Raw genomic sequence first — 27517 nt, 5'->3', positions numbered from 1 at the left:
GCTAAGCCAGTCATTGATCATCAATGATGATTGAATCCTAAAATGAAGGATGTGGTAAGAACTAAAATATAAAGCTTCTGGAAGGAGGTATAATTTATCTCATAGCTTATAGTATATGGGTAAGCCATGTTCGTTGTGTTCCTAAGAAAGGAGGTATAATCATTGTTCCTAATGATAAAAATGAACTCATCCCACAAAGAATTAACTGGCTATAGGATGGTAATTGATTTTAGGAAATTAAACAAAGCCGCTAGGAAAGATCATTACCCCTTGCCCTTTATTGGTCAAATGCTAGAAAGATTGTCTAAGCATAGACACTTTTGTTTCCTAGATGGATATTCTGGTTTTTCTCAAATACCTGGGTCAAAAGAAGATCAAGAGAAAAATACATTTACTTGTCCTTTTGGAACTTATGCTAATAGACGCATGCCTTTTGGTTTACGTAATGCACCTGCTACTTTTCAAAGATGTATGACTGCTATATTCTATGATTTTTTTGAAAAGATTGTTGAGGTATTCATGGAAGATTTTTCCATTTACGTGACTTCTTTTGATGATTTCTTAAGCAACAATGATCGAGTTTGTAGAGATGTGAAGAAACTAATCTTGTCTTGAATTGGGAGAAGTGCTACTTTATGGTGAATGAAGGTATAATACTTGGTTATAAAATTTATGAATGATGTATTGAAGTAGACAAAGCTAAAATCTATGCAATTGAGAAAATGACATGTCCTAAAGATATTAAAGGTATAAGAAGCTTCCTTGGTCATGCTGGTTTTAATAGGATATTCATTAAAGACTTCTCTAAAGTTTCTAGGCCTCTTACTAATGTTTTGCAAAAAGATGTTCCATTTGTTTTTTATGATGATTGTGTAGAAGCCATTGAAATATTTTAGAAAGCCTTAATCTCTGCACCCATTGTTCAGCCACCTGATTGGAACCTACCATTTGAAATTATGTGTGAGGCTAGTAACTATGTTGTTGGTGTTGTTCTAGGACAAAGAGTTGGCAAGAAATTTGATGTTATTCATTATGCTAGTAAAACTCCACACAATGCCCAAAGAAATTATGATACTACTAAGAAAGAATTTTTAGCAGTTGTGTTTGCATGTGATAAATTCTGATATTATATTGTTGATTCTTAAGTAATTGTTCATACTGATCATACTACTATTAAATATCTTATGGAAACTGAGAATCCCGTAGCTGATAATTTGACTTGCATATTATTGATAGAAAGGGAGCTGAGAATACAGTAGTTGATAATTTGTCTCGAAAGGAAAATGTTCTTAATGACAAACTGCCTATTGATGATAGTTTTCCTTGTGAACAATTAGCGGTTACAAATGCCTCTTGTAATACTACTTGCTATGCGGACTATGCTAATTACATTGTTGCTAAATATATACCACCTAGTTTCACATATGAACAAAAGAGAAAGTTCTTCTTTGATTTAAGACATTACTTTTGGGATGAACCGCATCTATATAAAGAAGTACTAGATGGTGTTATTAGATGTTGTGTACTAGAGAATGAGCCAGAACAAACCCTACAGAAGTGTCACTTCGAGGCATACGGAGGACAACATGCTGGAGACAGAACCGAACATAAGGTATCACAATCTGGTTTTTATTGGCCTACTCTCTTCAAGGATGCATGTAAGTTAGTTCTATCTTGTGATGAATGTCAAAGAATTAGTAACATTAGTAGATGTCAGGAAATGCCTATGAATTATTCTCTTGTTATTGAACCATTTGATGTTTGGGTATTTGATTATATGGGACCTTTTCCTTCCTCTAATTGGTATATGCATATTCTAGTTGATGGTGATTATGTTACTAAGTGGGTAGAAGCTATTCCAACAAGTAGTGTTGATCATAACACTACTATTAAAATGATTAAAGAAGTTACTTTCCTGAGGTTTGGAGTCCCTAGATGTTTAATGGCTGATGTGGTTTACATTTTATTCATGGTGCTTTCCATAATCTTCTTGCTAAATATGATATTAACCATAGAATTGCATCTCCTTATCATCCTTAGTCTAGTGGTTAAGTTGAAATAAGCAATAGATATATCAAAATTAATTTTACAAAAGTTCGTTACTAGATCTAGAAAGAATTGGTCTAAGAAACTTGATGATGCATTATGGGCTTATAAAACTACTTATAAGAATCCTATGGGTATGTATTTGTCGACGTTCTGGAAACTAGGGTACCCAAACTTGACTGCCTGCGGCCCACGGCATGGCTCCCTCGATGGCCTGGTATGGCCCATCTTCAAGACCTTCAAGACAAGACCCTCGTGAGGGTCCGGCCTCATGAGGTGGATGACACCAAGACCTCTAGAGGAGTGGCCTCCCTAGGTGGCCTCCCGAGGAGCGGAGATTCATATGCAAGTGCCCAGCCTCACGAGGCTGCGATGACACGAGCCATAACGACCAAGGCCACATGGGTGCCAGCGGGCGTAGAGGAGATAGTTTCCCTTTTGGTGCTAAGGGAGCAAGGACAGATGCGGGTTCCCAAGGAATCCCCCAAAGGTTTCCATTCCGGTGCAACGAGATCAAGACCACGAGCTCGGCTGGATGGAGGTCACCGCCGAGCCCACCGCCGCGTCATGACCTAAAGCTTTGTAGGAGAAGATCGCCTTTTGTCAAGATTAGATGTACTTCTTGTCCCCTTTCAAATTGGCCATTGTGGAATCCCTTCCCGCCTATGTTTTGGGGAAGAGGACCAGGACTGCCATAAATATAGGTTAGCCACCACCGTAGAAGGGGTCGACTCATTCTCACTCCCCGAGCCCTCGCGGGGCAGCTCATCGACTGTACTAGTTCATCCTCAAACCTCCTCATGAGGCCAATCCACCACAAAGCAGGAGTAGGGTTTTACACCGCAAGGTGGCCCGAACCTGGGTAAAGTGCCGTGTCCATCTTCTTCCCCGCTCGAGCGTGTACCCGGTGAGGCTAGATTGTAGGATGACGAGCTTGAGACTTGAGAGGTTGAGATCTTCGCACACGCCCCAGATTTCAAACTTTCTTGGGTTAGCGCAGCCCTGAATCCGACATTTGGCGCGCCAAGTAGGGGCGTGTCGAAGTCTCCTTTCAGCCGCCGCTTCGTTCCTACTTCGTCACTCCATGGCCGATGAACACCGTGTCCAAGTAGATCGTTGGGCCACCCGCCTTGCCCAGACGGCCCCCGTGGACAACGGCGCCCCCCGCCGTTCTGCCTCTCTGGCGGCTAATGTTATCCCCGACCCTGGTGCTCGTGAGCAGTAGGACTTGTCACCGCCATCCTCCATGAGGCGCAATGGCCACTCCGCTACTCCGTTTCCCACTCCGGCCACGGCATCATCCTCCCACGCTCACCACGGATCAACGAATGCGCAGGCTGCGCTCCTCATGGCCTGTGAGCTGCTGCGCTACCGTCCTGCTGACGACTACTATGACAACTGGCTTGGTTGCATTGCCGAGCTTGTCAGCGCCGCCGGCGAGGCCCCTGAGCCATCCTGCTCGCTCTGTCCCCCGCCATCACAGGCGGGCGACGTGGTCCATGGCGCTCCTCCTCCTCCCCCTCTGCGTGACGCGCCATCGCGTGAGCCGCCGTGTGTGGCGCTGGCGCGTGATGAAGCAAGCTGACAGGTGGTGCACCGACCGCAAGGCGGGGCGCGCGTGCGCTCCCAGCGCCGCCGCGCCAGCATCAAGACCACACATCACTGTAGGGTGCAGTGCATGGGCATCAAGACCGAGCCCTGCCCGAGCGGGCTGCTCCCGTGAGTGTGGCGGGCTGTCGCACCTTCACTCCAGAGATGCACCATGTCATCTGGCCCGACAAGTTCAAGCCAGATCTGCCTCCATGCTACGACGGCACCCCCGACCCCGCGGAGTTCCTCCAGTTCTATTCATTAGCATCGAGGCAGCCAATGGAGACGAGAAGGTCATGGCGAACTGGTTCCCCATGGCTCTCATGGATGGTGCATGCTCCTAGCTCCTGCTCCTCCTGGTGGGGTCAATCTCCTCCTGGGATTAACTTCGCGAGGGCTTCATCGCTAACTACCAAGGCACCTATGATCGCGCTCCTGCGGTGGGTGGCCTACGGCATGTGAAGCAGCAGCCAGGCGAGACCTTGCACAACTACATATAGAGCTTCATGAACGTTCGCCTCAAGATCCCTAAGGCGTCGTACGAGGCCATCATCTGAGCATTAACTGATGGAGTCCGGGATGTCAAGATGAAAGAGGAGCTCGCCATCCATGAGGAACTGTGCTCGGCCCTGGAGATGTTCAACCTAGCAAACAAGTGCGCAAGGGCCGAGGAAGGCCGCCTCTCCCTCATCAAGCTTTCAGAGGCAGACCCTGAAGACAAGAAGGGCAAGGCTAAGGAAGCAAAGCACAAGGGCCCCGCTGTGCTTGCAGCTGAGCCTGAGATGAAGCGCTGCCGTGAACACGATAAGCCTCCAAGGGGTAACCGCTCATTTTGCATCTTCCACAACGTTCATAGCCACAACACCAACGACTGCCAGGAGCTCAAGGCACTTCGCGATGGACACCTTGCCCGCCGCCCCGAGTGCGGTGACCATGGCTACGGCCGTGGAGGAAGCCGCGGTGGAGGCCGCTGGGACAACCGCGACCCACTTCAGGACTGGCGTGAGCACCCTCGCGAGGATCGCTGGCGTGATGAGCCTCGCGACACACCCTGGCGCGATCAGCCTCGTGAGGCCCGTCCTTAGGGGAATGTCAGCCTCCCTCTGCTGCCGCCGCCACCAAGGAGAAATGATGACAACCGCTAGGATGATGGGGCTGGGGGCGTCCAAGAGCCTCGAGCGATCGCTCGCATTCTGGGCGGTGCTCAGGCCCCCGCCTCACATCACATCTTCAAGAAGTTCTCTCGCGAGGTAAACGCGGCCCTCCCAAAGCTGGAGGCCATGCGTCCCCTCAAGTGGTCGCAGTACACCATCACCTTAGATTCCAAGGACCACCCCAAGTGCTCAGCCGCCGGAGGTGCGCTTCCCATGCTCTGCAAGCCCACCATCAGCAATGTCCTCGTCACCAAGACCATCATCGACGGTGGTGCGGGGCTCAACATTCTCTCTATTGAGACATTCGAGATGCTCCAAGTGCCTTATGACCAGCTTCTGCCAACCAAGCCCTTCTCAGGGATGACCGACGGCTCCACCATCCCCTTGGGGCACATACACCTCCCAGTCACCTTTGGCAAGTGCGACAATTACCACACCGAGCTCATCGACTTCGGCTTCGCCCACATTGGCCTCATGTACAATGCCATCCTTGGGTATCCGACCCTCGCCAAGTTCATGGAGGCAACTCAACATGGCTACAACATTCTCAAGATGCCAGGGAGAGGCGGCATCATCACAGTCGCCTGCAATGAGAAAGATGTGGTCTGCTCCCTCGAGCGCGCCTACCAGGCTGCGGCAACCGATAACTCTGACGTTGAGGGTGCCGTTGCTACCTCTTGAGCACTTGCATTGGTTTTCCCTTGAAGAGGAAAGGGTGATGCAGCAGAGTAGCGTAAGTATTTTCCTCAGTTTTTGTGAACCAAGGTATCAATCCAGTAGGAGGCCACGCACGAGTCCCTCATACCTACACAAACCAATAAATCCTTGCAACCAACGCGATAAGGGGTTGTCAATCCCTACACGGTCACTTACGAGAGTGAGATCTGATGGATATGATAAGGTAAAATTTTTGGTATTTTTATGATAAAGATGCAAAGTAAAATAAAAGGCAATAAAAATAACGAAGTATTGGAAGATTAATATGATGGAAGATAGACCCGGGGGCCATAGGTTTCACTAGTGGCTTCTCTCGAGAGCATAAGTATTCACGGCGGGTAAACAAAGTACTGTTGAGCAATTGACAGAATTGAGCATAGTTATGAGAATATCTAGGTATGATCATGTATATAGGCATCACGTCCGAGACAAGTAGACCGACTCCTGCCTGCATCTACTACTATTACTCCACACATCGACCGCTATCCAGCTTGCATCTAGAGTATTAAGTTCAAGAGAATAGAGTAATGCTTTCAGCAAGATGACATAATGTAGAAGGATAAACTCATGCAATATGAAATAAACCTCATATTGTTATCCTCGATGGCAACAATACAATATGTGCCTTGCTGCCCCTACTGTCACTGGGAAAGGACACCGCAAGATTGAACCCAAAGCTAAGCACTTCTCCCATTGCAAGAAAGATCAATCTAGTAGGCCAAACCAAACTAATAATTCGAAGAGACTTGCAAAGATAACCAATCATACATAAAATAATTCAAAGAAGATTCAAATATTGTTCATAGATAAACTTGATCATAAACCCACAATTTCATCGGTCTCAACAAACACACCGCAAAAGAAGATTACATCGAATAGATCTCCACAAGAGAGGGGAGAACTTTGTATTGAGATCCAAAAAGAGAGAAGAAGCCATCTAGCTAATAACTATGGACCCGTAGGTCTGAGGTAAACTACTCACACTTCATCGGAAGGGCTATGGTGTTGATGTAGAAACCCTCCGTGATCGGTGCCCCCTCCGGTGGAGCTCCGGAATAGGCCCCATGATGGGATCTCGTGGATACAGAAAGTTACGGTGGTGGAATTAGAGTTTTGGTCCGTATCTGGTAGTTTGGGGGTACGTAGGTATATATAGGACGAAGGAGTACGTCAGTGGAGCAACAGGGGGCCCACGAGGGTGGAGGGCGCGCCCAGCGGGGTAGGCGTGCCCCCCTACCTTGTGGCCTCCTGGTTGATGTCTTGACATAGGGTCCAAGTCCTCTGGATCATATTCGTTCCTAAAATCACGTTCCAGAAGGTTTCATTCCGTTTGGACTCTGTTTGATACTCTTTTTCTGCGAAACCCTAAAATAGGCAAAGAAACAACAATTCTGGGCTGGGCGTCCGGTTAATAGGTTAGTCCCAAAAATAATATAAAAGTGTATAATAAAGCCCAATAATGTCCAAAACAGAATATAATATAGCATGGAACAATCAAAAATTATAGATACATTGGAGACGTATGAAGCATCCCCAAGCTTAATTCCTGCTCGTCCTCGAGTAGGTAAATGATAAAAACAGAATTTTTGATGTGGAATGCTACTTGGCATAATTTGAATGTAATTCTCTTAATTGTGGTGTGAATATTCAGATCCGAAAGATTCAAGACAAAAGTTTAATATTGACATAGAAATAATAATACTTCAAGCATGCTAACTAAGAAATTATGTCTCTTCAAAATAACATGGCCAAAGAAAGTTATCCCTACAAAATCATATAGTCTGGCTATGCTCCATCTTCACCACACAAAGTATTCAAATCATGCACAACCCTGATGACAAGCCAAGCAATTGTTTCATACTTTTAATGTTCTCAAACTTTTTCAATCTTCACGCAATACATGAGCGTGAGCCATGGACATAGCACTATAGGTGGAATAGAATGGTGGTTGTGGAGAAGACAAAAAGGGAGAAGATAGTCTCACATCAACTAGGCGTATCAATGGGCTATGGAGATGCCCATCAATAGATATCAATGTCACTGAGTAGGGATTGCCATGCAACGGATGCACTAGAGCTATAAATATATGAAAGCTCAACAAAAAGAAACTAAGTGGGTGTGCATCCAACTTGCTTGCTCACGAAGACCTAGGGCATTTGAGGAAGCCCATTGTTGGAATATACAAGCCAAGTTCTATAATGAAAAATTCCCTCTAGTATATGAAAGTGATAACAAAGGAGACTCTCTATCATGAAGATCATGGTGCTACTTTGAAGCACAAGTGTGGAAAAAGGATAGTAGTATTACCCCTTTTTTTTGGGCCTTTTTTTCTTTGGCCTTTATCTTTTTTTATTTGGGACAATACTCTATGGATGATGATCATCACACTTCTATTTATGTACAACTCAATGATTACAACTCGATACTAGAACAAAGTATGACTCTATATGAATGCCTCCGGCAGTGTACCGGAATAGCAATGATGCATGAGTGACTTATATGAAAGAATTATGAACGGTGGCTTTGCCACTACTAAAATGTCAACTACATGATCATGCAAAGCAATATGACAATGATGGAGTGTGTCATGATAAATGGAACAGTGGAAAGTTGCATGGCAATATATCTCGGAATGGCTATGGAAATGCCATGATAGGTAGGTATGGTGGCTGTTTTGAGGAAGGTATATGGTGTGTATATGATATCGGCGAAAGGTGCGCGGTATTAGAGAGGCTAGCAATGGTGGAAGGGTGAGAGTGCGTATAATCCATGGACTCAACATTAGTCATAAAGAACTCACATACTTATTGCAAAAATATATTAGTTATCGAAGCAAAGTTCTATGCGCATGCTCCTGGGGGGATAGATTGGTAGGAAAAGACCATCGCTCGTCCCCGACCGCCACTCATAAGGAGGACAATCAATAAATACATCATGCTCCGACTTCTTAACATAACGGTTCACCAAACGTGCATGCTACGGGAATCACAAACTTCAACACAAGAATTTCTCAAATTCACAACTAATCAACTAGCACGACTCTAGTATCACCATCTCCATATCTCAAAACAATTATCAAGTTTCAAACTTCTCATAGTATTCAACACACTCATAAGAAAATTTTATTTATTTAATCTTGAATGCCTCAAATAATTAAAGAAAATTACCATGATGTTTTGTAGGACTCTCAAAATAATCTAAGTGAAGCATGTGATAACAATGGTTTCTATAAAACAAATCTACCACCGCGCTCTAAAAGATATAAGTGAAGCACTAGAGCAAAAACTATATAACTCAAAAGATATAAGTGAAGCACATAGAGTATTCTAATAATTTCTAAATCATGTGTGTCTCTCTCAAAAAGGTGTGTGCAGCAAGGATGATTGTGGAAAACTAACAAATAAACACTCAAATAATAGAAGACGCTTCAAGAAAAACACATATCATGTGGTGAATAAAAACATAGCTACAAGTAAAGTTACCGATAGAAGTAGACGAAAAAGGGGATGCCTTCCAGGGCATCCCCAAGCTTTGGATTTTAGGTGTCCTTAGATTATCTTGGGGGTGCCATGGGAATCCCCAAGCTTAGGCTCTTGCCACTCCTTATTCCATAATCCATCAAATCTTTACCCAAAACTTGAAAACATAACAACACAAAACTTAAAGTAGAAAATCTCGTGAGCTCCGTTAGCGAAAGAAAACAAAACACCACATCAAGGTACTGTAATGAACTCATTCTTTATTTATATTAGTGTTAAACCTACTTTATTTCAACTTCTCTATGGTTTATAAACTATTTTACTAGCCATAGATTCATCAAAATAAGCAAACAACACATGAAAAACAGAATCTGTCAAAAACAGAACAGTCTGTAGTAATCTGTAGCTAACGCAAGATCTGGAACCGCAAAACTTCTAAAATAAATTTCTGGACGTGAGGAATTTATCTATTAATCATCTTCAAAACGAATTAACTAAATAACGCTTTCCAAATAAAAATGGCAGCAGTTCTCGTGAGCGCTAAAGTTTCTGTTTTTTACAGCAAGATTAACAAGACTTTCCCCATGTCTTCCCAATGGTTCTACTTGGCACAAACACTAATTAAACACAAAAACACAACCTAAACAGGAGCAAAAAGCAAGGAATAAAAATAAAATGGGTTGCCTCCCAACAAGCGCTATCGTTTAACGCCCCTAGCTAGGCATAAAAAGCAAGGATAGATCAAGGTGTTGCCATCTTTGGTAGGCAATCCATAAGTGGCTCTCATAATAGATTCATAAGGTAATTTAATTTTCTTTCTAGGGAAGTGTTCCATGCCTTTCCTTAATGGAAATTGGAATCTAATATTTCCTTCCTTCATATCAATAATTGCACCAATTGTTCTAAGGAAAGGTCTACCAAGAATAATAGGACATGAAGGATTGCAATCTATGTCAAGAACAATAAAATCTATGGGCACATAATTCCTATTTGCAACAATAATAACTTCATTAATTCTTCCCATAGGTTTCTTAATAGTGGAATCCGCAAGGTGCAAGTTTAAAGAGCAATCATCAAAATCACGGAAACCTAACAAATCACATAAAGTCTTTGGAATCGTGGAAACACTAGCACCCGAATCACACAAAGCATAGCATTCATGATCTTTAATTTTAATTTTAATAGTAGGTTCCCACTCATCATAAAGTTTTCCAGGGACAGAAACTTCCAACTCAAGTTTTTCTTCATAAGATTGCATCAGAGCATCAACAGTATGTTTAGTAAAAGCTTTATTTTGACTATAAGCATGAGGAGAATTTAGCACAGATTGCAACAAGGAAATACAATCTATCAAATATCAATTGTCATAATTAAATTCCTTGAAATCCAAAATAGTGGGTTCATCAATATATAAAGTTTTGACTTCTTCAATCCCACTTTTAACAATTTTAGCATCAAGATCTAAAGACTCCAAATTTTTGGAACGCCGTCTAGGTAAAGATGGATCATATTCAGTCCCATTATTATCAAGATTCATATTGCAAAACAAAGATTTAATAGGGGACACATTAATAACTTTTAGATCTTCATCTTTATTATCATGGAAACTAGAAGAACACGCTTTTATAAAACAATCTGTCTTAGCACGCATCCTAGCGGTTCTTTCTTTGCACTCATCAATGGAAATTCTCATGGCTTTGAGAGACTCATTGATATCATGATTAGGTGGAATAGATCTAAGTTTCAGGGAATCAACATCAAGAGAAATTCTATCAATGTTCCTAGCCAACTCATCAACCTTAAGAATTTTTTCTTCAATCAAAGCATTGAAATTCTTTTGCGAAGTAATAAATTCTTTAATATTAGATTCAAAATCAGAGGGCATCTTATTATAATTTCCATAAGAATTGTTGTAGGAATTACCATAATTATTAGAGGAATTACTAGGATACGGCCTAGGGTTAAAGTTTCCTCTATATGCGTTGTTACCAAAATTGTTCCTACCAACAAAATTCACATCCATAGATTCAATATTATTCTCAATCAAAGTAGACAAAGGCATATCATTAGGATCAGAAGAAACACTTTTATTAGCAAATAATTTCATAAGTTCATCCATCTTTCCACTCAAAACATTAATTTCTTCTATCGCATGCACTTTCTTATTAGTAGATCTTTCAGTGTGCCATTGAGAATAATTAACCATAATATTATCTAGGAGTTTAGTAGCTTCTCCTAAAGTGATTTCCATAAAAGTGCCTCCCGCGGCCGAATCTAAAAGATTTCTAGAAGCAAAATTCAATCTGGTATAAATTTTTTGTATAATCATCCACAAATTCAAACCATGCGTAGGGCAATTATGTATCATTAATTTCATCCTCTCCCAATCTTGTGCAACATGTTCATGATCAAGTTGCTTAAAATTCATATATCGTTTCTAAGAGAGATGATCTTAGCGGGAGGAATATACTTAGAGATAAAAGCATCTTTGCACTTATTCCACGAATTAATACTATTTTTAGGCAAAGATGAAAACCAAGCTTTAGCACGATCTCTAAGCGAAAAAGGAAATAGCTTCAATTTAACAATATCATTATCCACATCTTTCTTCTTTTGCATATCACACAAATCAATGAAGCTATTTAGATGGGTAGTGACATCTTCACTAGGAAGGCTGGAAAACGGATCTTTCATGACAAGATTCAGCAAGGCAGCATTAATTTCACAAGATTCGGCATCGGTAGGAGGAGCAATTGGAGTGCTAATAAAATCATTGTTGTTGGTATTGGTAAAGTCACACAATTTAGTGTTATCTTGAGCCATCGTGACAAGCAAGCAATCCAACACATAAGCAAACGAGGAACGGGCAAAAAGAGGCAAATAGAGAAAGATAGGGAGGATAGAGAGAGAGGGCGAATAAAACGGCAAGGGTGAAGTGGGGGAGAGGAAATCGAGAGGCAAATGGCAAATAATGTAATGCGGGTGAGGGAGTCCTGGATTAGGGGGATGTCCGGATAGCCGGACTATACCTTCTGCCGGACTCCTGGACTATGAAGATACAAGATTGAAGACTTAGTCCCGTGTCCGGAAGGGACTTTTCTTGGCGTGGAAGGCAAGCTTGGCGATACGGATATGTAGATCTCCTACCATTGTAACCCTAGCCCTCTCTGGTGCCTATATAAACCGGAGGGTTTTAGTCCGTAGAAAAAAAAACAATCATACCATAGGCTAGCTTCTAGGGTTTAGCCTCCATGATCTCATGGTAGATCTACTCTTGTACTACCCATATCATCAATATTAATCAAGCAGGACGTAGGATTTTACCTCCATCAAGAGGGCCCGGACCTGGGTAAAACATCGTGTCCCCTGCCTCCTGTTACCATACGCCTTAGACGCACAGTTCGGGACCCCCTACCCGAGATCCGCCGGTTTTGACACCGACATTGGTGCTTTCATTGAGAGTTCCTCTGTGTCGTCACTTTTAGGCCCGATGGCTCCTCCGATCATCAACGATGATGCGATCCAGGGTGAGACTTTTCTCCCCAGACAGATCTTCGTATTTGGTGGCTTTGCACTGCGGGCCAATTCGCTTGGCCATCTGGAGAAGATCGAAAGTTACACCCCTGGCCGTCAGGTCAGATTTGGAAGTTTAAACTACACAGCGGACCTCCGCGGAGACTTGATCTTCGACGGATTCGAGCCGCAGCCGAGCACGCCGCACTGTCACGATGGGCATGATCTAGCTCTGCCGCCGAACAGTGCCCTGGAGGCCGCACCCGCATCAGCTCTGACCCTTAATTCGGAGCCAACTGCGCCAATCGAGGATGGGTGGTTGGACACCGCCTCGGGGGCTGCAATCTGTACGGCGATCGAGCCGAACACCAGCCCTATTTTCTGCAAAGCCCGTGACTCCAAGGAGCCGGACTCCTCTCCAAACTCTGAGCCCTCCGTGCCCCTACCGATCGAACCGGATTGGGCGCCGATCATGGAGTTCACCGCCGCGGACATCTTTCCGCACTCGCCCTTCGGCGATATTCTGAATTCACTAAGGTCTCTCTCTTTATCAAGAGACCCTGGCCGGACTACGGTCAACAAGGTTGGGATGCGGATGATGAAATTCAAAGCCCACCCACCACCCACTTCGTAGCCACTCTCGATAATTTAAACGAGGTGCTCGACTTCGACTCCGAAGACATCGACGGTATGGACGACGATGTAGGAGATGAACATGAACCAACGCCTATAACGCACTGGACAGCCACCTCATCTCATGATGTATACATGGTGGACAAACCCAAAGGAAGCGACGACGAGGAACACAGGGATGCAACGAGGGATCGTTCACTCGAAAAGCAATCAAAGCGGCGACGTAAGCGCCGCTTCAAGCCCCGCCTCGACAGAGATAGCAGCCATACAGACCCAGCCATAGAGCAGGACGAGCCGGCGGACGACGAACATGCCTTCGAGCAACCGTCCGAACAGGGCAACTTGTATAAACAAACCGAACACCCCATCCCTGGCGAAAACAACAGTCCAGACGACCTTACGCTGGATAGGCTCATGGAGCAGAAGAACCTCCACGAAAGGCTCGTCGCCACTGCGCGTAGCCTGAAAAAGCAGAAGCGGAAGCTCAAAACCGCGGAAGATGCACTCAGAATCAGATGGAGCAAACTACGCCACACCGCAGACAAATATGGCGGCAGTCGGCGCACAAAAAGCTATCCAAAGCGAAAGCTACTGCCTGAATTTGACGAGGAGGCCTTAGAGCCCCCGTAGTCAAAAAATAGGAAAGCCACCCGGTCAGATAGACGACCGCATGGCCAGCATGGAGCGGCAAGCGGCGCCGCCCACAAGCCGGCACGCGATCCACCAAAGGATCCGCATCAAAAAGATGGCCCAGCCAGATCTATCTACGGGCTAAGAAAGCAAGCTCTAGTAAGCAATGCAACACAACAAATATCCGAACATCACGGCACACCCAAATACAGGGGTGCCGCACACCCCCTATGTTTCACCGATGAGGTGCTGGACCATGAATTTCCAGCGGGATTCAATCCCGTAAACATAGAGGCGTACGACGGAACAACAGACCATGGGGTCTGGATCGAGGATTATATCCTCCACATACACATGGCCAGAGGAGATGACCTCCACGCCATAAAATACTTACCCCTCAAGCTTAAAGGGCCAGCCCGGCATTGGCTCAAAAGCCTTCCCGAAAACACCATTAGAAGTTGGGAAGAGCTTGAGGATGCTTTCCAAGCAAATTTTCAAGGGACCTATGTCCGCCCTCCGGATGCAGACGATCTCAGTCACATAACTCAACAGTCCGGTGAGTCATCCCAGAAATTCTGGAACATATTTCTTACTAAAAAGAATTAGATACTCGACTGTCCGGACGCCGAAGCCCTAGCAGCTTTTAAGCATAACATTCGAGACGAATGGCTCGCTAGACACCTCGGCCAAGAAAAGCCAAGAACAAAGGCCGCATTAACAAGCCTCATGACCCGCTTTTGCGCAGGTGAGGACAGCTGGTTGGCAAGATGTAGCACCAGCGACCCAAGTACATCCGAAGTTAGGGATGGAAACGGAAAACCCCAACGTAGCAAGGACTAGCGCCGGAATAAGGGAAACAGCCCAAAGAGCACGGCGGTCAACGCCGGATTCAAAAGCTCGCGGCAGAATCAGAGAAAGCCGCCCCTCAAGGATAATAGGGACGAGCTATCCAACTTAAACAAAATCTTGGACAAGATATGTCAAATACACAGTACTCACGGGAAGCCTGCGAACCATACCCACAGAGATTGTTGGGTTTTCAAGCAATCCATCAAACTCAAAGCCGAACACAAGGGGCTCGACACACCAAGTGAGGATGATGACGAACCCCACAAGCAGAGCACCAGGAAACAAAAGGATTTCCCACAAGAAGTCAACACAGTAAACTTGCTTCACATGACGAACTGAATGGCGCCAACAGAGATACGCGCCATACGGCCTATCCCAAAGGAGTCTCGCCAATGGTTGTTAAAACCGATCACCTTCGACCATCAGGATTACTCTAGAAGTATCCGGAACGCAGGCTGGACTGCCTTGGTATTAGATCCAATAATCGGCGGACTCCACTTTACAAATATCCTGATGGACGACAGCAGTGGTCTAAACCTGTTATACCAGGACACAATCCGCAACATGGGGATAGACCCAACAAAAATTCGCCATAGCAAAACCTCCTTTCAAGGGGTAACGCCAGGCCCGGATGCCCGTTGCATGTGTTCTCTCCGGCTAGAAGTTATGTTCGACTTCCCTGATAACTTCCGTCGTGAACAGCTAACTTTCCACATCACCCCATTCTCAAGTAGCAATCAAGCACTGCTGGGACGCGAAGCTTTCGCCCGCTTTAACGCAATACCGCATTATGCATCTCTTACGCTTAAGATGCCCGGTCCACGAGGCATCATCTCATTAAAGGGAAAACATTGAGTGTTCCTCCCGCGCGAAAGATAGTGCGGCTGCCTTGACAGCCCCACAATAAAGCGGCTTCACCAGCCAAAGCACATAAACAGGTCGTCAAGACCACGGACATGGCTAGACAAGTCCGGCATAAACATACAATTGATAAAGGCTTAATAGCCGTATACCCCTGTACTAGGGGCTCTGCGCATATAAAACAAGAGATAATAAAGCTCAATTTTACCATTTTCGATTTATACTTTGTTTATTTAGTATAACTCATGTTCGGCACGATCTTTCTTCAACTAAGTTCCTCTCTTTTACAGATGAACACCGTGCTATGCTCGTCCAGGATACGGCACAACGGAGACACAGGCGCAGACATGCAGCAGGGACCTGTTCCAAGGATTCTTTTCAGATTCAGACCCTGCGTAAACCTTTTTTACTGTCTCTTGTTGATACACATCCCCTGGTTTCTTGGTATAACCAAGGAGGAGGCTGGCGTTTCGGCATGTGGCCATGTCAGAGTTTTGCGCGTACCTGGACACTAGGGGCTTATTACTAAGGGCGTTATCCCGCCTGCCCTCATAAAGACCGAATACCTTAGGGAGTGTTCGGCGTCGCGAGTTTGGCCTTATATGCATCAGCTCTGAATCATGTCTTTGGTCAAATGTTGGGTTTGCCCGGCTCCTGTGTTTTTCTACCTTACGTTCCGCTCTATCGGCTAAGGCGGCACCAGGAGAACTACTGCGATTGTGCCCCGGTTCGGCCAGGCGAGCACCTCAGTAGAGAAAGCTGAAAACTGACTGTCATGATATAGCGTGAGACTGGTCAACCACTCGATGACTTACCGGAATCTTTAGGATTCCTCCGCATTAACGAAGGGCCGCTTCCCAGCCAGGCACATACGCACCCCGAGTTCGGGCGAGCGCAGGTGCCACCATGGGCTATATAAATAGCCTCACTGTCAAACTCCTATCGCTAAGTGAAAGTGATAAAGCATCATAGTCCGATTGCCTAGTTCGCTGCGCTATCACCTCCTTTGTAGGACCAAGACGTTGGATCAACTGTGAAAATGCGCCTTCTGCGAACACCCCCGCATTATGTGCGTGGGGGCTGAAGCTGACGACTGCCATCTTTCAGATTATATATACATATATGTTAAATGGCCGCACAGGAGGTATTATAATACTTGCAGGCACAAGTATAAAAAGCTTCTACAATTTATCAAAATATTGTTTTACAATAATAATATGCTATTCAAACATAGTATTCTTCGAGCACTGCGTCTCTATTAAACGAGCGCCTTGCAGAACTTCCTGAAAATAGTGCTCGACAGGTACTCGGCTTCCATCCGAGTCTGGGGATGCAACAGCGGTGGCCTCCATTTCCGCCCAATATGTCTTGACACGGGCAAGAGCCATCCGCTCACCCTCTATGCACGCTGACCTCTTCATCGCATTGATATGCGGCGCCGCACCAAGGAACTGCTGCACCAAGTTGAAATAGCTTTTCGGCTCTGGCCTCTCTGGCCACAGATGACTCATGACATACTTCATGGCGAGTCCGCACAACCTATTTAGCACGGCCCATTTGGCCAAACGATCGGCTAATGACAGTGGATGCTCCGGATTGTGGAACTGCGACCAAAAGAGCTTTTCCACTTCGCGATCTTCTTGATCTCGGAAGTATTCGGCCACATCTGCGACACTCCCTGCCAAATCCAGATAGGTGTTCGCCGTACTCCACATCCGGTCTAACAGAGCATGTTTAGGATCAAAGAACTTCCTCCGTAGCATAAAGGGCTTTCCAGCCGCGATCTCTCCCGCCTAACGCAACTCCTCCTTCATAGCTCTCATCGCAGAGCGAGCATCCTTGGCATCGGCTACGGCCTTCTCCAGGCCCGTCTGTTCCGCCTGGTCTTCTTTTTCAAGAAGCTTGCAACGATCAGCAGCGCTCTTCAGCTTCACAACCATCTCGTCCATTTCCTTCTTGCTTCGGCAGTGAGCAGCCTGTTCGCCTTTCAGCTCTTCAATTGCCTTTCCGGCAGCCGCATCACTTTTCCTGGCTTGCTCCTTGGCTCGGGCAAGTTCTGCCCAAAGATTCTCCATGGCAGCAGCACCATCTGCATCAAGCGCACACATTGTAAGATACTGGCATGAAGCTCCTCTTACCAGGTGCCACCGGAGTAATTATATACCTTGTGCCTCGTCAAGCCGCTTGTTGTCAAGCGCGATGTCGGCATCTGCCACGTCAAGTTGCCGCTTTAGCTCGGCAAATTCATCAGTCCGGCTGGCCACCCAACACTTCGCCACCTACGTATGAAGGCAGCATATTAGACCTAGGATTATGATCCTCTGCGCGCCCTCACTTTTGACAACGCACAGAGTCTCAGGGGCTACTATCTACACAGGGCGCATCTGATTTATGCGCAACTGTCCAAAAAGGGTACATTATTTCACGTACCTCAAAACCTGTCAGTAAACTCCTGACGGCCTCATGCAATCCGCTCTCCGCGGATGAAATCCTCTCAATCACCGTACCCATCAATGCATGGTGCTCCTCTGAGATAGATGTTTGCCCTAGCAGATCCTTCAGCTGCTCCGACCGCGCACCAGACGGTGCCGGACTCGTCCGATGGCCCTTTTCGAAGGCCGGACACGGAGGGCTTTGGGGGGCCATATGACTACCTTCCGGCCCTGCCGGATTCGGAGAAACCCTCCGTGACGATACCTCAGGATCGTCCCCCTTGCAAGGCGGTACGGCAGGGGAGGCGTTCCGCTCTCCATCATCTCCGGAAGAAGATCCCCCGAAGATGAGCTCTGCTGAGAAGGGCTAAGGTCCGAGCTACAAGGTAAATTTTCGATTACTCTTCTCAGATATAACGCAAGGATTTCTCTCATTTCTTAAAAAGAAAAACTCCTCTCTACTTACGACTCGGTGGAGGGTTGATCCCCTTGAGGGCATAATTTGGCCGAAGTATCCCCCGGCGCAGGACCCTCTGACGAAGATTTGTTCCCCCGCTTTGAGGCCATGGTCTCCGGGTCGTCAGAGGCGGTCCTCTTCTTCCCCTGAGGAGAGGAATTTTCGATTCCTCCCTTCCGGACAACCTTCTTCGAGGAGGCTGTAGCTTCCTTGTCCCCTCCCTCGCTTTCCTCCGAAGGCACAACCTCCAACATCCTGACTAGCACGGGATCCGGCGTGGTCTCGGGGAGGGGGGCCGGACACCTGATTAGCTTTGCTTTCTCTATCCACTCCTGTTTAAAGGACAACTCTTTTAGGGGCAATTTTATGATATATATATGGATAACGAGTCCGGACACAAGGCTACTTACTTGAGTATCCGGACGATTGCAGCTCAGACCTGCGTCCTCCGTAGAATCCGGACACACTACTTGTGGTCCGAACAACAATTTGTACATCTCCACAGGCGTCATACCAAGAAAATGTTGGAGAACTCGTGGTCCCTCTGGGTTGAACTCCCACAGGTAGAGGGGGCGACGTTTGCAGGGCAGAACTCGGCAAATTAACATAACCTGCGTCACCACGACCAGACTGATGTCTCTTTCTAGGAGATCCCGGATGCGGCCCTGCAACAGGATCACGTCCTTTGCCGACCCCCAGTCCAGCCCCTTATTGATCCAAGACGCCAGTCGTGGCGGGGGACCCGAGCGGAAAGCAGGAAGCACCACCCACTTGGTGCTCCTAGGAGCTGTGATATAAAACCACTCTCGTTGCCATAAGCTGGACTCCCCTTGAAAAGAGCCCTCGGGTCATGGAGCACCAGCATTCTTTCTTATAAAAGCACCTCCGCACTCCATGTGCCGTCCCTCGATCATCTTCGGCTCTACTTTGAAGGTCTTGAGCCATAGTCCGAAGTGAGAAGTAATACGGAGGAAGGCTTCACACACGACGATGAATGAGGAAATATGGAGGATGGACTCTGGAGCTAAGTCATGAAATTCCAGCCCATAATAAAACATAAGCCCCCTCACAAAGGGATCCATCGGGAAGCCTAGCCCCCGAAAGAAGTGAGACATGAACACCACACTCTCACCAGGCTTGGGAGTGGGAATGACCTGCCCTTGAGCAGGCAGCCTATGCAAGATTTCGCCGGTCAAGAACCTGGCCTCTCTCAACTTCAGCATGTCCTCCTCCGTGACGGAGGAGGGCATCCATCGGCCTCGAAGATCAGAACCGAACATTGTCGAAGGTCCGAAGCGCCCGAAATCTGGAGCCTTGGGTGTTGGAACTCGAGGCGGAGGGCGAACTCGTTTGAGATTGAAAGAAAGGAGTAAGGCCTTGGTCTCTTTATAAGAGGTTGAATACCAAGGGCCCTCCCCGTGACCATTTGGGACTCGCCTTTGATCGAGAAAACATACCAACGGGTACGACTGGGTTACCCACGCCTGTATTGATGAGAATCCCAGAATAAGGGGACATGATCTTTGCTCTAACAAGACGTGCCAAGGAAACCGCCTCGCTAAACGCGTGGAGGTGGGACAGTAAAATGATTCGAATAAAGACTTGGCCGTGGTGTCATGTCACTCTACGGAATATGTCAGCAGATTAGATTTGTGTAAATATTATTCTCTCTATGGCAATATGTGGAAACTTATTTTGCAGAGCCGGACACTACCTTTGTGTTCAAAATCTTCTATGAAGTACTTGGAGGAGGAACCCGCCTTGCAATGCCGAAGACAATCTGCGCGCCAGACTCGTCGTCATTGAAGCCTGGTTCAGGGGCTACTGAGGGAGTCCTGGATTAGGGGGGGTGTCTGGATAGCCAGACTATACCTTCGGCCGGACTCCTGGACTATGAAGATACAAGATTGAAGACTTCGTCCCGTGTCCGGAAGGGACTTTTCTTGGCATGGAAGGCAAGCTTGGCGATACAGATATGTAGATCTCCTACCATTGTAACCGACTCTATGTAACCCTAGCCCTCTTCGGTGTCTATATAAACCGGAGGGTTTTAGTCCGTAGAAAAAAAACAATCATACCATAGGCTAGCTTCTAGGGTTTAGCCTCCTTGATCTCGTTGTAGATCTACTCTTGTACTACCCATATCATCAATATTAATCAAGAGGACGTAGGGTTTTACCTCCATCAAGAGGGCCCGAACCTGGGTAAAACATCCGTCGGCATTCTGGGAACGGGGGTCCCTAGACTTGCCTGCCTGCGGCCTGCAGCGTGGCTCAAAGGGGGGCCCAGCGTGGCCCATCTTCACCAACACAAACCCAAGACCCGCGCGAGGGGCCAAGCCTCGCGGGGCAAACGACGCGGAGCTTCCTCAGGCGCGGCCTTGTCAGGCTGGCTCACGAGGAGGCGGAGAGATCAAGGCGGGGTACCTCATGAGGTGCCCGTGACGCAAGCCATGACGACCGGGGGCGCCAGGCGGGTGCCAGCCCGCGCAGCGTCCTCCCTTCCTCTTTGGTGCAAAGGGGGCAAGCGCAGCCGCGGAGTACCGAGGCATCAGGCAAAGGTTGCCATTTCGGTGCAACGAGACCAAGACCAAGAGGACTACGAGACGGAGGTCACCGTGGAGCCCAAGACGGCGTCATCACCAGAGCTTTGCGCAGGAGAAGACTACTTTTGTCAGGATAGTTGATACTGGCTGTCCCCCTTCAAATTAGCCCACCATTGTTGGCTCCCTTCCCGCTCGATATTTGGGAAGAGGACCAGGGCCTCTATAAATAGGACCAGCCACCCACAGAGCAAGGGGAGGCAGGGAAAGAGAGAGAGAGGATCAGAAAGAGAGAGAGAGAGAGAGAGAGAGAGAGAGAGAGAGAGAAAGGTGACTGAGCTCCTCCCAGCAGTTCATCACCCCAGCCAAGAACAGACCCTCGCGAGGCTGTTCTTCCTTGTATTGTTCATCATCATCAGCCCAAGAGGCAATCCACCACACCATACACTTGAGTAGGGTATTACACCACAACGGTGGCCCGAACCAGTATAAACCCCGCGTCTCTTGTGTTGTTCTTTCCTTAGTTTAGATCTTGGCGAGGCAGAAGGGTGCAGGAAGGTAGGAGGCGAAATCTGCGCGCGCACCCCAGTGTTCGAATCTCAAGGGTCTGCCGGAACCCGAAATCCGACATTTGGTGCACCAGGTAGGGGTGCGCCGGAATCCACCTTCTACCACTTCGCGCCCCGTCGCGTCGTCATCACCATGTCCGGCGACCAGGCGGGCAACCCAGATCCGTGGGCGGCGTGGCCCGCCCTCCAATCACGCCGCGACCATGACACCGTACACCCGCAGGGAGCAGGCAAACTCGAAGGCCGCGCTCACAGTGGCCCGAGAGCTGCTGCAGTGCAGGCTGCTGGAGGGCGGCCACGACATGCTGCTGGAGCGAGCGGCAGAGCTCCTGGGCTTCGCCGCCTCGGGGGCTGACCCCTTCTCCACCCAGCTCACATCTCAGGCCCAGGGCGGCCCGCGCGGGGGCTCTGCGTGCGCTCGCGGGCTCCAAGGCTACTCCAATGCCAGCGAAGCTGTCAGCGCCGGACCGGCGGCGGCGCTGCCCCCGCTCCCGATCCGCGAAGAAGGACTCGACGCGACCCGCGACCCCAGTGGACAGCCGCGCTACCACCCCATGGTGGGCGCGTCAGGCAGGACCGCGTGGCATGCGGGGCATTACGGCGTGGCATTCAGGATGACGGCGTCGGAGGAATACGTGCCCCTCATGATGGACCGAGGACACCCACACGAGAGCGAACAAGGCTCGCTCCTCAGCCCAAGCTGGGGGGACCAGGCGCCAGAAGCTGAGCCTTTCCGGGAGCCTGAGGACGGTCCCACTGGCCACGATGGCGCCAACGATTATCGGGTACCGCTAATTTTTCAAGAGCAGGCATACGCTAACCATGGATCGCAGGAGGTGCAGGTCGCCACAGCGAGCAGCTACCCCGCTCCCACAGTCTCCTGCCCCTCGGGAGGAGGGCGCAGGGGGCTGCAGGAGAGGGGCCGGGAACCGACATCACCACCGCGGCGTTCGGAGCAAGGTGCTCTCAGGAGGTGCCTCAGGGCCTGCCCCCGGCGGAGGACCCGTGGTCGTCGGGGGAACCGCTGGCGACCGCTCTACCCCATCGGCGGTGTCCTGGTTTCTGGTCGTCGTCGATGGCACTAGAGTGTGGCGCAAGGCGGGGCCCTCATCTGGCGATATGAAGCAAGGCCAGTACCCGTGAAGAAGGCCCAGTGCCTGTGAAGCTCGCCGCCCCGTGACACTCTCACGTAATAATGAGTGGGGCTGTACACGCCCCGGAGTCTCAGGGGTGCCGGCCTCAGGCCCTGGGGCTCCCTCCCACACCCAGTGGCAGCACTTAGCTCCGCGCTGGTGAGAAGACGTCCAAGACTAGACTAGGTGGCCGGACGCGGCCTTTTGTTTGCTTTCGTCGCTTTTCCCTTTGGTTGCCGCTTTCCCCCGCTGGATTCAAGTTGGATTCGAATTTGAGATTTGCGTGTGTTCGGGGAGGGGTGCTTAGTCTCGTTCGAGCAGTTTCCGCATTCCCTCGCGAGACCCTCGTGAGCCGGGTCAGGCCTAGCTTGCGCGCAGCCCAGACTGCCGCCGACGTGACCTCTCAGGAGGATGTTTTACTGCAGATCCTACGAACCCAATCAGGGAACACTCGAAACACCACAACCCCCCGCGGGCTGCCTCAGGGCCAGCACGGGACAAAGGTAAACTAGCCGACCAGCGCGTCGCTTGGGCCAACCACTTGGCGCGGGCGCATGGGCAATGTAGCGTCTACTAATACGATGAACACAAGTTTTACATAGGGCTCCCCTCCAAAATGCTCTCACTGCAATCAGGCCAAAACCTGAGTTCTATTCATGCAGGGTAAGGGAAGTAGGAGCGATGCACAATCAGTCGGATGAATCCCCCAATGCGTTCTCAAGAGCACCACCCGAGCCGTTGCTGGCGTCGCTGAACTCGCCATCGCTGTCTGCGTCGCCGCCAGCGGCGTCAGGGCCGTTCACCACGCCGCCCTCGTCGGCCGCCACGATCGCGTCGTCGTTGTCTGAAGCGAAGCCCTTGATAGAGAGCGTCCACATTGTCCTCCACCCAGTGCGCCAGGTCGCCTCGGATGGCCTGGGGACTGGGGCGATGGCGGCGTCAAAATCAAAGTGGGGATCCATGTTCTGGAGGTGGCTGAAGACGCGAGAAAGGCGCGCCCAAGCAGGCCGCGGCTCCTCTCCTCCACTGACCGCGCCTCCAGCTGCGTCACCACGTCAGTGAAGAACTGAAGATTGCCAGCATAGTTGACTGCGTGCGGCTCGCCAACAGCCGCCTCGTAGATGTTGCCCAAGGCTGCGTTGGCTCTCTCCCTGGAGCATGGCAAGCATGGGGCCGTGCTCATGCTCCAGGATCCGCCACTGACGGATCTCGTCCGCGTTCTGGCCCGCGATGACATCAGCCTCCTCCACCCGCTGGCGGAGAAGGAGCACCTCGGCCTGGGAAGCGGTTAACTCACCTTGCGCCACCTCAAGAGCGGCCCGGAAAGCGTCGGCCCGCCGCGTCGCCTCCTCCAGCTTGGCCCTCAAGGCAGCAGTCCTGCCTTCAGCTTCGGCCCGGATCAACCCCAGCTTCTCTCGAACTCGTGCTCGAGGTTCAAATGCGCCATCGCCACTCGACGTCCGACCTCCTCCAGGACGCGGGCTTCCCTGCGGCAGACATCATCCTCCGCCTGCGTCACCAAGCGCTCCCTCGTCTCCAGACGCTCGTACTCACGGGCGTTCGGCGGCTTCCAGCGTCAGCGCCTCCTCACGCTTCTGGAGCTCTGCTGAGTCGCCGAGAGGCCACCTTCATCGACGCGAGGGCTGCCTCGCGCAGCTCCACCTGCTCCTCCAGTGAGTGGCACCAGGCCAGGAGCTCCCGAGCCCGCTCCTCCGCCGTCGTTCGCCGCCGGTCAGCTTCCCGAGCCTCCTCAGCGGCCCAAGATCGGGCCTCCCGAGAGGCCACCAGCGACGCCTTGGCCTCTGCATCGTCAAGATCGCGCTGACGGCGCGCAAGGGCGATGGCGCCCTCCAGCTCGCCTCTCTGCAGCCAGGCGCAGGCCCTCGGCCTCAAGGCGCGCGTCTTCATGGCAAGCTCCTCTCCAAGCAGGCTTACCGCGTCAGCGCCCTTCGAAGGAATCCTTGGCGGAGAGCGCGACGCTCCTAGCACGCTTGAGCACGTCCTCCACACCATCATCTGCCCCAAGCAAGCGCCGGGGGCCGCGAGCCAGCACTCCCCCTCCGGGCTGGGGGCTGGGGGCTGGCACCCTCGCGACGGCCGGGCACGCCGCATCAGAAGCCCGGCGTGGGGCCAGCCCGTCCCCAGGTGAAGAGCGCAGGAAGCGCCTCAGCCAATCGCAGTCCACGACCAGGCGAGAAGCCCACGGCAGGCCAGCTATGCCACGAGAAGGCCCGCGAAGGATCACGAGGTGCGCAGGGCCACGATACGCCTCGGGACGGTTCGCCTCGTCAGTCGCCCTCACCACAAGGGCTCCACTGCTTGGAGTGCTTGAGGACGATGGAGGGGGCGAAGCCAAGGGGGACGGCTCCTCAGCCGTCTCTGCAAGCTCGGCTGGAAGGGGCCCGTGGAGCAAGAGTCAGTAAGAGAAACAGGAGGATCGGGAGCTGGGAAAGGAGAAGGCTTACTCATCAGTGGAGAAGTACTTCCTACGCTTCAGTAGGCGACAAGGGTAATTGTCGCCCAGGGCCTCCCTTCTCTTCCGGAGGGCCTGGAAGTCCACGCGGAAGCGGCCTAAGAGTCGGGCGCAGGGATCAACCTGCGACGAAGATGGAGCGTCAAGGCGATCTGCGTCAGGGGCGCCTACCTGGCGTGCGCCGCCAATCGCCTCGCCAAGTGAAGCCGCCGGAGCCTCGGTGGCCTCGGTCGAAGGCGCAGAGGGCAGCTGCTTCTCACCCTCAGCCTCGGCGGCACGGGCCCCGATAACTGCTTCCTCACGAGCCTCGCCCGGCGCTGTCACCCCGCCGGGAGCCCCTCGGCCTCTGGCGCCTCGAGCCTCCCTGCTCTGCCACTTGAGGAAGAGTCGCCTGGGCAGACTAGAAGGGCAGTCACCACCACTGGGTTCTCACGAGGCCCCTGAAGGCCGACGGGGCGCGGCCCCCACTCATCAAGATAGGCATCTGCTCACAAGATCGCCCCCGCTCTGGCAGAGGTACAGCAAGCCCCTCCCTGCTAGGATACTGCTAGGGTTGGGGTCCCCCGTCAGGGTCAAGAGCGCCATCCTCAGCACTTCAGGTGTCAGGTCCTCTTCCTGGAGCCTCATACGATCATCGCGCCTGCTGAAGGCCCACATCCGGCGGGAGTGGCGCTGGAGAGGAGCGACGCGGCGTAGCAGGAACTCCTTCACCACCTTGGGCACTGTCACGCCAAGCGACCTCAAGAACGCGAAGCGGTGCCAGACGAAGACGAGCCGAGGGCTCTCAAGCGTCTCCTGGCCCCAGCCCGAATTGGGGACAGCAGGCGAAGTTGGCTCCGACAGCAGGGGGCTGGGCACCCCAGCATCCACATACAGCCACCGCTCACGGAACCCGGCCGCGGGCGGAGGGAGCTTGAAGTCAATCCCAGAGGCCGCCATCTCAGGCGCGGCAACGAAGCTCACACACGCCCAGCGTTGGGTAGGGTCAACAAGATGCAGCGAGAAGAAGTGGCGCAGCAAGGCAACCGAAGGAAGGATGCCCATCATAGCCTCGCAAACAAAGGCGAAGACCGAAAGGAGAGCGATGGATTCAGGACCCAGATGCATCAGGTGGATATGATAATGGGAGAGCACGGCATTGAGGAAATCAGAAAAGGGAGGAACCAGACCCGCCCACAGGGCGTCGGCAAAATATGGGACCTCAGTGGCTATCCTGCCGATGGAGAAGTGGGACGCGGGCCAAGCTGTCGTCCTCCCGCATTCATTGAAGATGGTGGCCAGAGCCAAGCTGACCTTGCCCAAGCCCTCAGCGGGGGCCGCCAACGGTGGCGGGCAAGGCGGAGACACGGGGTTCTCCCCTCTTCCCTTCTTCATCGGAGCCATGGCAATGGGAAGGGGGGAGGTTCAAGATTGAGTTGGAAACAGAAACCAGAGTTCAAGCGGAGGAAGGACAGAGGGCGCTCGAGCAACCAAACAGGGGAACGGCTGTGTACGACAACGGGTCCGCCTAGCACGGCGCAAGAAAAGGAGGGCATGGGGGAACAGTGCCGCCCACATCCAACCAACCACCACGCGGCGCCCAAGGCCGCAGGCTGTTAGGGCGCGCGGCGCTTCGCTCTTGCCCTTCCGCCTCCCAGCACAGCCAAGTCTGGGCGCGCCTTGGGCCTGGGGGCTACTGTCGGTGTTCTGGGAACGGGGGGCCCCAGACTTGCCTGCCTGCGGACCCTGCGGCGTTCTGGCGCCAGCGCCCATCTTACCTTACCGCCTAGCGCAGATGGATGGTCGCGGGGCGTGCAGCTTGCGTTCTCAGGGGTTATTAGGCTGGCTCACGAGTGACGGCAGACAATGCGGGGCTCACGAGGCTCGCACTTGCCAAGGCTCTCACGTGCACGTTCACCCCCCACGTCTTCCGCAGTTTTCTTGACAGACCGGCGGGGGGTGAAGTCTAGTTCCCTGTCCAGCGAGTCTTGTGCATAGGAGCGGGCACGTCCTCCAATTCAATGTGATGCGGGCAGCCACACTCTTGGAAATCTTCAGGTCAACGGGCGGCACACGGCCTACAGCGTCGCTGCATGCACTGGGACACCTACGAATCCGTCCAGACTACCACGATGCGACTACCGCTATGCACGCGGCTTGCACCAGCAGAAGCCCAATTCGGGCTGGGCGAGGAAGCGACGACTTAGACACCCCCCGCACATTGACTAGCATCTGCGAACACGAGGACGTCCCGCCGCTGGCTGCCTCCTCTTGCACGCTAGCTAGACACTCGCTTGTGACCAGTTGTCCATCTACCCGAACTTTTAATCGCATCTTATCTGCACTGACGATGTGCCCCGCGGGTGTGTTGAGAACAAGCCTTTTGCGTCTAGTTAGATGCTTGTTTTGCTTCAAATCGTTATCCCCCTAAAATCGTCTCAGAGCGTTAAACCTTATTTT

Source organism: Triticum urartu, chromosome 4, assembly GCF_003073215.2.
Source record: "Triticum urartu cultivar G1812 chromosome 4, Tu2.1, whole genome shotgun sequence".
NCBI classification, from domain to species: domain Eukaryota; kingdom Viridiplantae; phylum Streptophyta; class Magnoliopsida; order Poales; family Poaceae; genus Triticum; species Triticum urartu.
This window is presented reverse-complemented; position numbering follows the sequence as displayed.